We start from the raw sequence: 8,275 nt of genomic DNA, 5'->3' as shown, positions 1-8,275 counted from the left end.
ACACCAGGAAGTCCAATCGCCTCTTGAAAAAGCACCTCTGTGACAACCAATACCTGGATGACTAAGCATCTCCATAGACATTTTGGGAAGTGGTTTTGCCTTTACCTTCTTCCTAAGGCTGAGCTAGAATGATTTGCCCAGCTGACTTTGTACCTAAGGCGGGACCCTCATGGTCTCCCAGTTTCTAGCCTGGTGCCTTAATCACTAGGCCAAACTGACTCTTTAAACATAAAAAAGTTCTCCATAAAATAAATGTTTGTATATGTATTTTTAAGTTGAATCTCTTATCTGGATTGTGATTGTAATGAATTGTACATACACACTCTGGAGATGTAGAAATTGTGGCTGTACTAAAATTCCCTCCATTCCTCATTATTGCTAGTCCAATTTGAAAATTTAGTGATTTCCAAAGGTTCAAATATGTCTTTGAAATCAAGAAGAGCATCATTCCTAGTTCAGATGAGTAAATTTCCTTCCTCAGCAAACCCAACCTCATATCTTATTTTCTTGTGCTGCTGCTCACCTCCCAGGGTGGAGACCAGTCATTAGAATTAAGCATCAGCTCATTAAAAACAGGGCATTGCTATAAAAGCAAGGAAGCTGATGACAAACAGCACATCATTTATGAAAGCCCAACCTCAGCTTGGTATTCAAACTTGGTGAATCAGGAAATTTCACTGAATGAGTAGGACAACAGAGGATTGCAAAGCCTGTTTGTAATTAACTACTGGCTTGCATATAGTCTACATCATCCTGGGATATGCACAGGATTGCCACAATTATTATTCGTCTTTAATGGTGGTGTCATTGTAGATTATGCTTGATCTCAAATATTGTGATACTGCATCTTTTGTTGTTGTTTTCAGTCCTATGGATTGTAATCTTTGTAAGGTTTGACAAATGCACAGCTTTACTTCATCTTACTCACTCCATCCCATGAAGTAGGAGGAAGTAACTTTTCAAGTGAAACATGAGGCAATGGTAGATAAAATCAGGAACTGATGTCTGAGAAGAAAGAAAACTTTTTAAATAGAAAAATATTTAATTTTTAAAAGTACTAATCATGATTCCCCATGCTTTCTGGGAAATTCTGGGAGTTGAAGATCCATACACTTAAAGTTGCCTAGCTTGAGAATCACTTCTCTAGAGTAAACCCACCACGATGTTACGGTAATATCAGTGATGACGGGTGATTGCAATAGCTGAATCCACAGACTTACAATGCAAATAAATAAATAATGGTAATATTAGCAAGATTTCTCAAACTCCTACCATTAAATGAAATTGAAACTATTAACTATATTCTTCTGTTTCTCACTAGCACTGAACTGATTGTTTCTCAAAATGTTAATTTATTAATTTAATTTAAAAAAACTATCCCCACTACCACAATAAATATTTTTGAGTCACAATTGCTCTATCAACACACATCCCATTTATATATGTCATATTGTCCCCAATCCTTTCCAACCTGCTTTGCCCTATTTGGCTGGTTCCCTAAAGGCATCCTATTGCATCAGCATGAATAAACTCTCTGGAAAAAATGCTATCTTTCAAAAGCAAATATTGCACACATCATGAAAAGCAAATGTTCAGTAGATGCAATGAAACATAAAGAGATTTTGCAATTGTTGTTCAAAACTGACACAGAGGTTGACACTGAAGTGTTTTAGAAATTTTGTTTTTCTTCCTCGCTGTATGCCACACACACCACAAAACTAGAATTTTGAGAGCTGTAAGGCCCAGAGAATCATTCAGGTCATGATCTGAAAGAACAGCAGTAGACTTTTTTTCTATAGCAAGATCAAGGTTTGTGATGGGGCTTCTTAAAATCCAAAGCCTTATAAAATTGTGAGTCCACAATATATTGCTGTAGAGAAAAATAATGCCTTCCTGTCATTCAGGAAGTGTGTACTCTTCAAGGATGTACTAAATTAATTTGAGTTGCATTTTTTTAAATTATCACCTAGCATTTATTTTGATGCCAAAGAAGCCCGAATTCCTATACAGTGATAATACTTAACAATGATAAAGAATTAGATAACATTTAATGTATATGTGTTTGTTTGTTTGTATGTGTGCATAAAAATAAACACAAACTCATCTTTTAATTTGGGTTTATTTTTCATTCCATTGTTCATCAAACAATTCAAAAGGCATATTTAATAGTCTTCTGCCCATTGTTTTGTCTTCCAACTATTCTGCATAAACTACTCTTAGATGTAATGTGTCATTTATTGTCACCAAGTGGCACCTGAGTGATTTGAACATGAATCACCTGGTTCCACATTCCGTTCCTTTATTTAAATATACATTGAATAAGTTGGCCAATTAGGATGAGTTTTAGGGTTCTTTTAAAGAAAAATCCATAGAAATAGGAAGAAAAAAAACAGGATATGGAATTTGCAGATCAGGAATTATGATAGTAGAATAGAAGCTATCAAACAAACAAAAAATTGTATAAAAACATTCTTTCTACTACCATTTTGCCATATGAATACTAAAATTGTGTTTTGTTTTATTTTTTCTACTATTTTTTTCCCCTTAGAACAGATGGTACTTTGTTAATGTAGCACTTCAAATCTGTGTGGGAGATACAGAGAGGCAGATCGGCCAGTAGAAAGACAGACAGACAGACAGACAGACAGACAGACAGACAAACAGACAGACAGACAGACAGATACATACATGAGAAAGATTGTGCCCGGTCAAGGTACATGCAATACATCAGGAATCAATTTTGAAAGCAAGCTTAGTGGATGACAGTTTGTTTGAAAGTTTATTTTCAAATGATGGCATACTAAGATATCAGAGAACTTCTAAAATGTTTGACCTTGGTATAAAACTCAAAAATAAACATTATTTATTTATAACTCACTGATTGTTACCCTAATGTTTAATGATTTGTGACTTTTTCCAATGTTTCTCTCTGCATTCTGATTCAATTTACTTATAACTTGCAATATATTGCACATAAACAGAAGAAAATGGTAGGAATTTTCTTTCCTACATTGATGACAACTTCATTGTTCATTGACACTGGAATACTTCATTGTTTATTGGTTGTTCTATTGATGCACAGATGTGTCTCCAGGCTGTTGATAGACTGGCAACAGAATCACATGTGTATGAATCAGAGTTCTGCAAAGACATTTTGAAGTACATAATCATTTCAGCTCCAATATATAAGTATTTAAAGAGAACATATCAAATGGTTTTAATTAAAAGTAGTATTGCTCCTAAGGCTAGAAGGTCAATTAGGGGCATGGAATTTCCTCAATGTAATAGCATTTTGTTTCATATCTAACTAGCGTGTGTACCTCAAAGAGCAGCTAATAATCTAGGAAGGTAGCTAAGCTTTCCTTGGTTACTGACTCATAAAAAAAACATGATTTTAGTAACGCATCCCCCTCTATTTGGCATTTATTGTTTAATTTATTTATTTCATGAAACAAATATTCACAGCATTATTTTAAACTAAGACCACTTAATGGTCTTAGTGAGCTTTTTATGGTCATATCAGCTATTGGGACATGGGGGAGGGGGTAGAGCTGTGCTCTATGCAGAATAATGTATTCTGTGCTGTTTTAAAAACTACATACGCTTTCACCCTTGAAGAAAACTGTAGTTTTTTGTCCAATGGAGAATACAGAACAGTGGTGGGTTTCTCGCCCCGTTCCAACCGGTTCGGTTGGAACGGGGCCGGCGGCGTCCTCGTGCACGCGCGCAGTGCACGCATGCGTACTAGCTTCTGCGCGACGCTCCAGCTGCTCCTGGACGATCGCACAGGCGCTGTATGTGTCCTGCGCATGTGTGGAAGCGCAGAACTCGTCAAAACCGGGTAAGGACCACGGGCGGGCGGGCGGGCGCACCCTTCGCCGTTCACGGAAGTTACTTACTTCCGGGTTCAGCGACCAACCGGTTCACAGGGACCGCCGCGAACCGGTTGAAACCCACCCCTGATACAGAAACATGATGGTTGAAAAGTACCTGGCAAAAGTGAGCTATGATGCTGGACTGATAACCTAAGACAGTGTGTTTTTTCAGTCTGTTCTTGTTTTAGTCAAATATAATTTGTAAATTAATATTTAAGTTTGTTGGGTGTACATTTCCATGCATGCAGAAATGATTGAAAGTACAGATGGATACTGGTTAATATTAAATTCTATTATCCTGAGGATTTTAACTTAGTACATGTGAGATATTGATGTTTTCTAAGACATGCGAAAACTAAAATCTCAGGAAATAGAAGGGGACGGAGAAAAAGACAATGAAAACTGTATACAACAGATGATATTTAAGTATCTCAATAATTCAATTCATAAAGATTATTAAGTGTTGCCTGGGGCCAAACTCTCTCAACATACTGTACTTAATCTGACAGAACTATTATAAAAAGTAAAACAGGGAGATGTTTATGGACCTTCTCAGTCATCCAGATCATAGTTGTCCCAAAGGTGCTTTTTCTGAAGGCAACTGGACTTTCTGGTTTTTCTTTGATGCCGTTCTCATCAAAGTACCCTAAAGTACCTCTGGATAAAACAGAGAGATAAAATAAGACAGGGAAAACACTTAAAGCATGACATCTGACATGGTTCCCCAAGTCCTTTATCAGCATTGACAAGACATTTGTGTATGTGGGTGCGCTGAGAAGCTGAGGGGAGGATGCACATTCTTCTGCCTAGATCACTTGACCAAGTGGAAGGGGCTTAGACTGAAGGAGGCAATAATATTGTAAGTCTCTTGCATCTGCCTTTTCCATAGATCAGTGGTTCCTCTGCTGGCTGGAGAATTCTGGGAGTTGAAGTCCACAAGTCTTAAAGTTGCCAAGTTTGGGAACCACTGCCATAGATAAACACTGAAAGAATTTGAAGGGGAAATTGCCTCATCTGACTTAACCCATTTTGAAAACTTGATCTTTCTTTTACTGTTCCTCCCACCAAGATACATCCATCAAATCTGCTCATATTCTATTTGATGAACAGAAAAAAAAAACCTTTGTTGGGTTGGAAAGGAAGAAAAAGAACCAGTTAAATTAGACAAACCTTCCAAGCATGAGCATTGCAAAAAGTTAATGGACTAAACCGGGCTGAAATGCTAGATGAGAGTCTTCCCAGAAGAATAACAGTGTTTTGTTTCCTCCTGCCAGGATCAGTCAAATAATCCTAGCCTGGGTATAGAAAATCCAGCCTTGTTTATCACTCACGCATCCTGCAGTTTGTTCTTAAAAATCAAACAATTAATTTTGGGGAAGGCACATTCTTTTTGGAAGGATAACACAAGCGCCAGGGCTACAAGCTCTGTGTTGCTAACTTGTGATGTACATCCTTTAAATAAATATATTCATTGCAGTTCTTTTAGGAAATGTTCAGATGTTACACAGAAAACAGCTATGTAACTACCAATTAAATGAAGACTACAAGCTCTATAGTTCTCCAGCTATGATTCAGCACAGCCCATTTTTCTTTGATCAGTGACCAAACTGGCTTTAGCTCCCAGGTGCTGGTGGCTAACTATAACTCAAAGGCTACACATTGCTCACCCCCCAAATTAAATAGATCCCATGGCTTATAAATGCCACATAAACTCTTAATCCCTGTTTAATTTCACTGGAATCTACTGGATACTTTTTCTTCTATTATTTCCCCCTAAAAACAATCTATCAGCCTGTGTCTATGATATATATGGTAGGGGGAAATTGTGCAAACATTTCATGTGAATGTGCTTGCAAATGCTTACAATACTCATAGGTTTCCCTGAGATCAGTGGATACTACGGTATTTCCCCCAAAATAAGACCGGGTCTTATTTTCTTTTGACCCCCTGAAATAAGCGCTTGGCCTTATTTTCAGGGAGGTCTTATTATTTTTGAGGTACAGGAGGCAGTGAGCGTGGCCACCTCATGGTTGCTGCTGTGTTGCAATATTTTTGGGGAGGGCTTATTTTCAAGGGAGGGCTTATTTTAGCACATGCGTTCAAAAGCCCGATTGGGCTTATTATCCGGGGAAGTCTTATTTTCGGGGAAACAGGGTAATAGATGTGAATATCTGTCCAGGGCCATTAATGGAACATACCAGGCAATACCAGTGTTAGATCAGGAGCCCAAAGTATTAGATTATATGAAACATGATAGCAACATGGATTACTATTTTCTGAATTATGAAATGTGTTCATTTTATTTGTTTTCTTTCTATTTTATTTCTATCTGAATATTCTGCCTGGTAAAACTGGGTGGAAATTGTTCAAAATAAAGCTCTTCTTTAAACTGTGCAAAGCTCTTCATTAAACTTCGCAATAGGTCAGACTTAAAACTTTGATCAATTGCAGTATTTTTCTATGTTAATGAAATTAGAAAATGTAACATAATGGAACAATGATGCCATCTACAGGGCAAGATGGCATTACATAACATAAATGGATGAACTATATCCTCAAAAAATTTCATTAATGATACTTTGTGCATAAGAATAACCTATTAGGTATATTCATCCTGCCTTATGGAGACCATGTATAAAGAGAGGAAATTCTTCCAATTTTGTGGTCTATATATGCACCCAACTTTGGGTTATAAGCATATGACCTTGTTGATGATTTGGAATGCACCCACATTCCTCGAAGCTTTTCATAGGTTCTGGGCAAATTTGCATACCTTGGCTTCATTTTATAAATTGTCTTAAAATATGTACATTTCCTCAATTCTGCTTAACTCTAAAGAAATATTTGTTTCACCTCCAGTGTCTTTACTTTCTTTAAATTTAGATCTGAAGGGGAAGTCAATGAAAACCATATTTTTAACCCTTTTAACCTTTTGTAATCAACCTGTAACTATTGAGGCTATTGTTGTTGTTATTGTTGTTTTGTTGTTGTTGTTATCTCTTTAATTCATTAAATATGAAACACAGTCAACTGAACTTTTAAAAATGTGTCACAAATACCTTTGACTGGTACTGATGGTTGATATGGGTTGCTGCCAGCATCCTAGGTATCAACCAAGTATCTTCTTAAAATGTACAATGTTCCGAGTAGCACAGTTTTTTGCAGTTCTGCTGGTATTATTGCAGGAAGCTGCAATTTATTAGTGTATTTTATAAAGTTCTTGGATATGGTATCAAGTGCCCCGATGACAAATGGGTATCACTGTTATATGTTTCATCCATAGCCATGTAGTTTTGATGGCCAGGTAGTGATATTTTGTAATTTTTTTTGTTTTTCTTCGACTCTGGCATCTCTTGTCAATAAACTGTATGCTTTGGCCCTCAACAACCATGATATCTGGCTTATTGGGTTCCAAATGATGGTCAGTCTGTATTCGAAAGTCCCACAAGATCTTCACTGTCCCATTTTCGGTGACTTGTTCCACTTTGTGCTCCCATGACCTTTCGGGCATGTCATATTTTTTAAAATAATGTGTATTATTGTTATTGTGATTGTGGTTCATATAATGTCTTTCAACCCATAAGGTACCTAAAAAGTTAACAGCACACAAAATATACAAATTTAAAGTACTCTAAACTAACTCAAATTACTATAAACAGCCTTATTGTAAACTAGCTCAAAGAAGCTGTAAAGGAAGAATCTCGCCAAACTTTTCCTAAAGCCATAAAAATGGGAACTTAGGACAGCTCCTAAAGGAATACATCCTGTAGAACAGATCTCCAAACTTGGCAAATTTAAGACTTATGCGCTTCAACTCCCAGAATTCCTCAGCCAGCAGCTTGAGTTGAAATCCACAAGTCTTAAACTTGCCAAGTTTGGAGAGCCCTGCTGTAGAAGAAGGAAGTCCTGTACGTGTCAAAGAAAGATATTTTTAAACGACCCTTTTCTACTGATTAACTGCTTCAGATCAAGGTAGATTGCTCCTCAAGAAGATTCCATTAGAAGAATCAGGTATCCTGTTTCTTTCCACCAGACTAACATTGGCTTCTTTCCATTTGACATGCCCTCTAATAATCAGGTGGAGAAATATGCACCTAAGTAGACTGAGACAGAACCATGAGGGATCTTGTGTTCACAAGCTTCTTGTGTTGTTTTCCAATGGATATGAGAGACATAGTTATAATTCCCAGTGAACTGTTCAGAGTTGGCTGAAGAGAGTTAATTTAATTCTGAACAGAACCAGGGCTGTTTGGAGTTAAATGTATCCCTTTACAAATATTAGACAGATCATCTTACTTGTTTTTCTGAGCATATAATATAATCCTAATCACCTCATAACTAAGTGCTATGCAACAGTGGTGGGATTTAAAAAAAATTATTACGCTTCTGTGGGCAAGGCT

At 36.9% G+C, this 8,275-nt stretch overlaps 1 long non-coding RNA gene across 1 annotated transcript; it reads right to left on the bottom strand.

Moving 5' to 3' along the window:
* Positions 1 to 2,434: 2,434 nt before the first annotated feature.
* On the bottom strand, positions 2,435 to 7,819 carry LOC106541764 (uncharacterized). Its single transcript, XR_001312997.2, has 3 exons — positions 6,935 to 7,819; positions 4,424 to 4,532; positions 2,435 to 3,141 (listed from the first exon to the last, which is right to left on the bottom strand). It is a non-coding gene; the product is annotated as an uncharacterized LOC106541764 (long non-coding RNA).
* Between the last annotated feature and the right edge of the window lie 456 nt (positions 7,820 to 8,275).

The sequence above is a fragment of the Thamnophis sirtalis genome, unplaced genomic scaffold (genome assembly GCF_051295495.1).
Source record: "Thamnophis sirtalis isolate CommonGarterSnake01/CBP01778 unplaced genomic scaffold, rThaSir2_p1.2 scaffold_5, whole genome shotgun sequence".
Classification (NCBI taxonomy): domain Eukaryota; kingdom Metazoa; phylum Chordata; class Lepidosauria; order Squamata; family Natricidae; genus Thamnophis; species Thamnophis sirtalis.
Note: the sequence above shows the minus strand (reverse complement) of the source record. Positions and strands in the feature narration are given on the sequence as shown.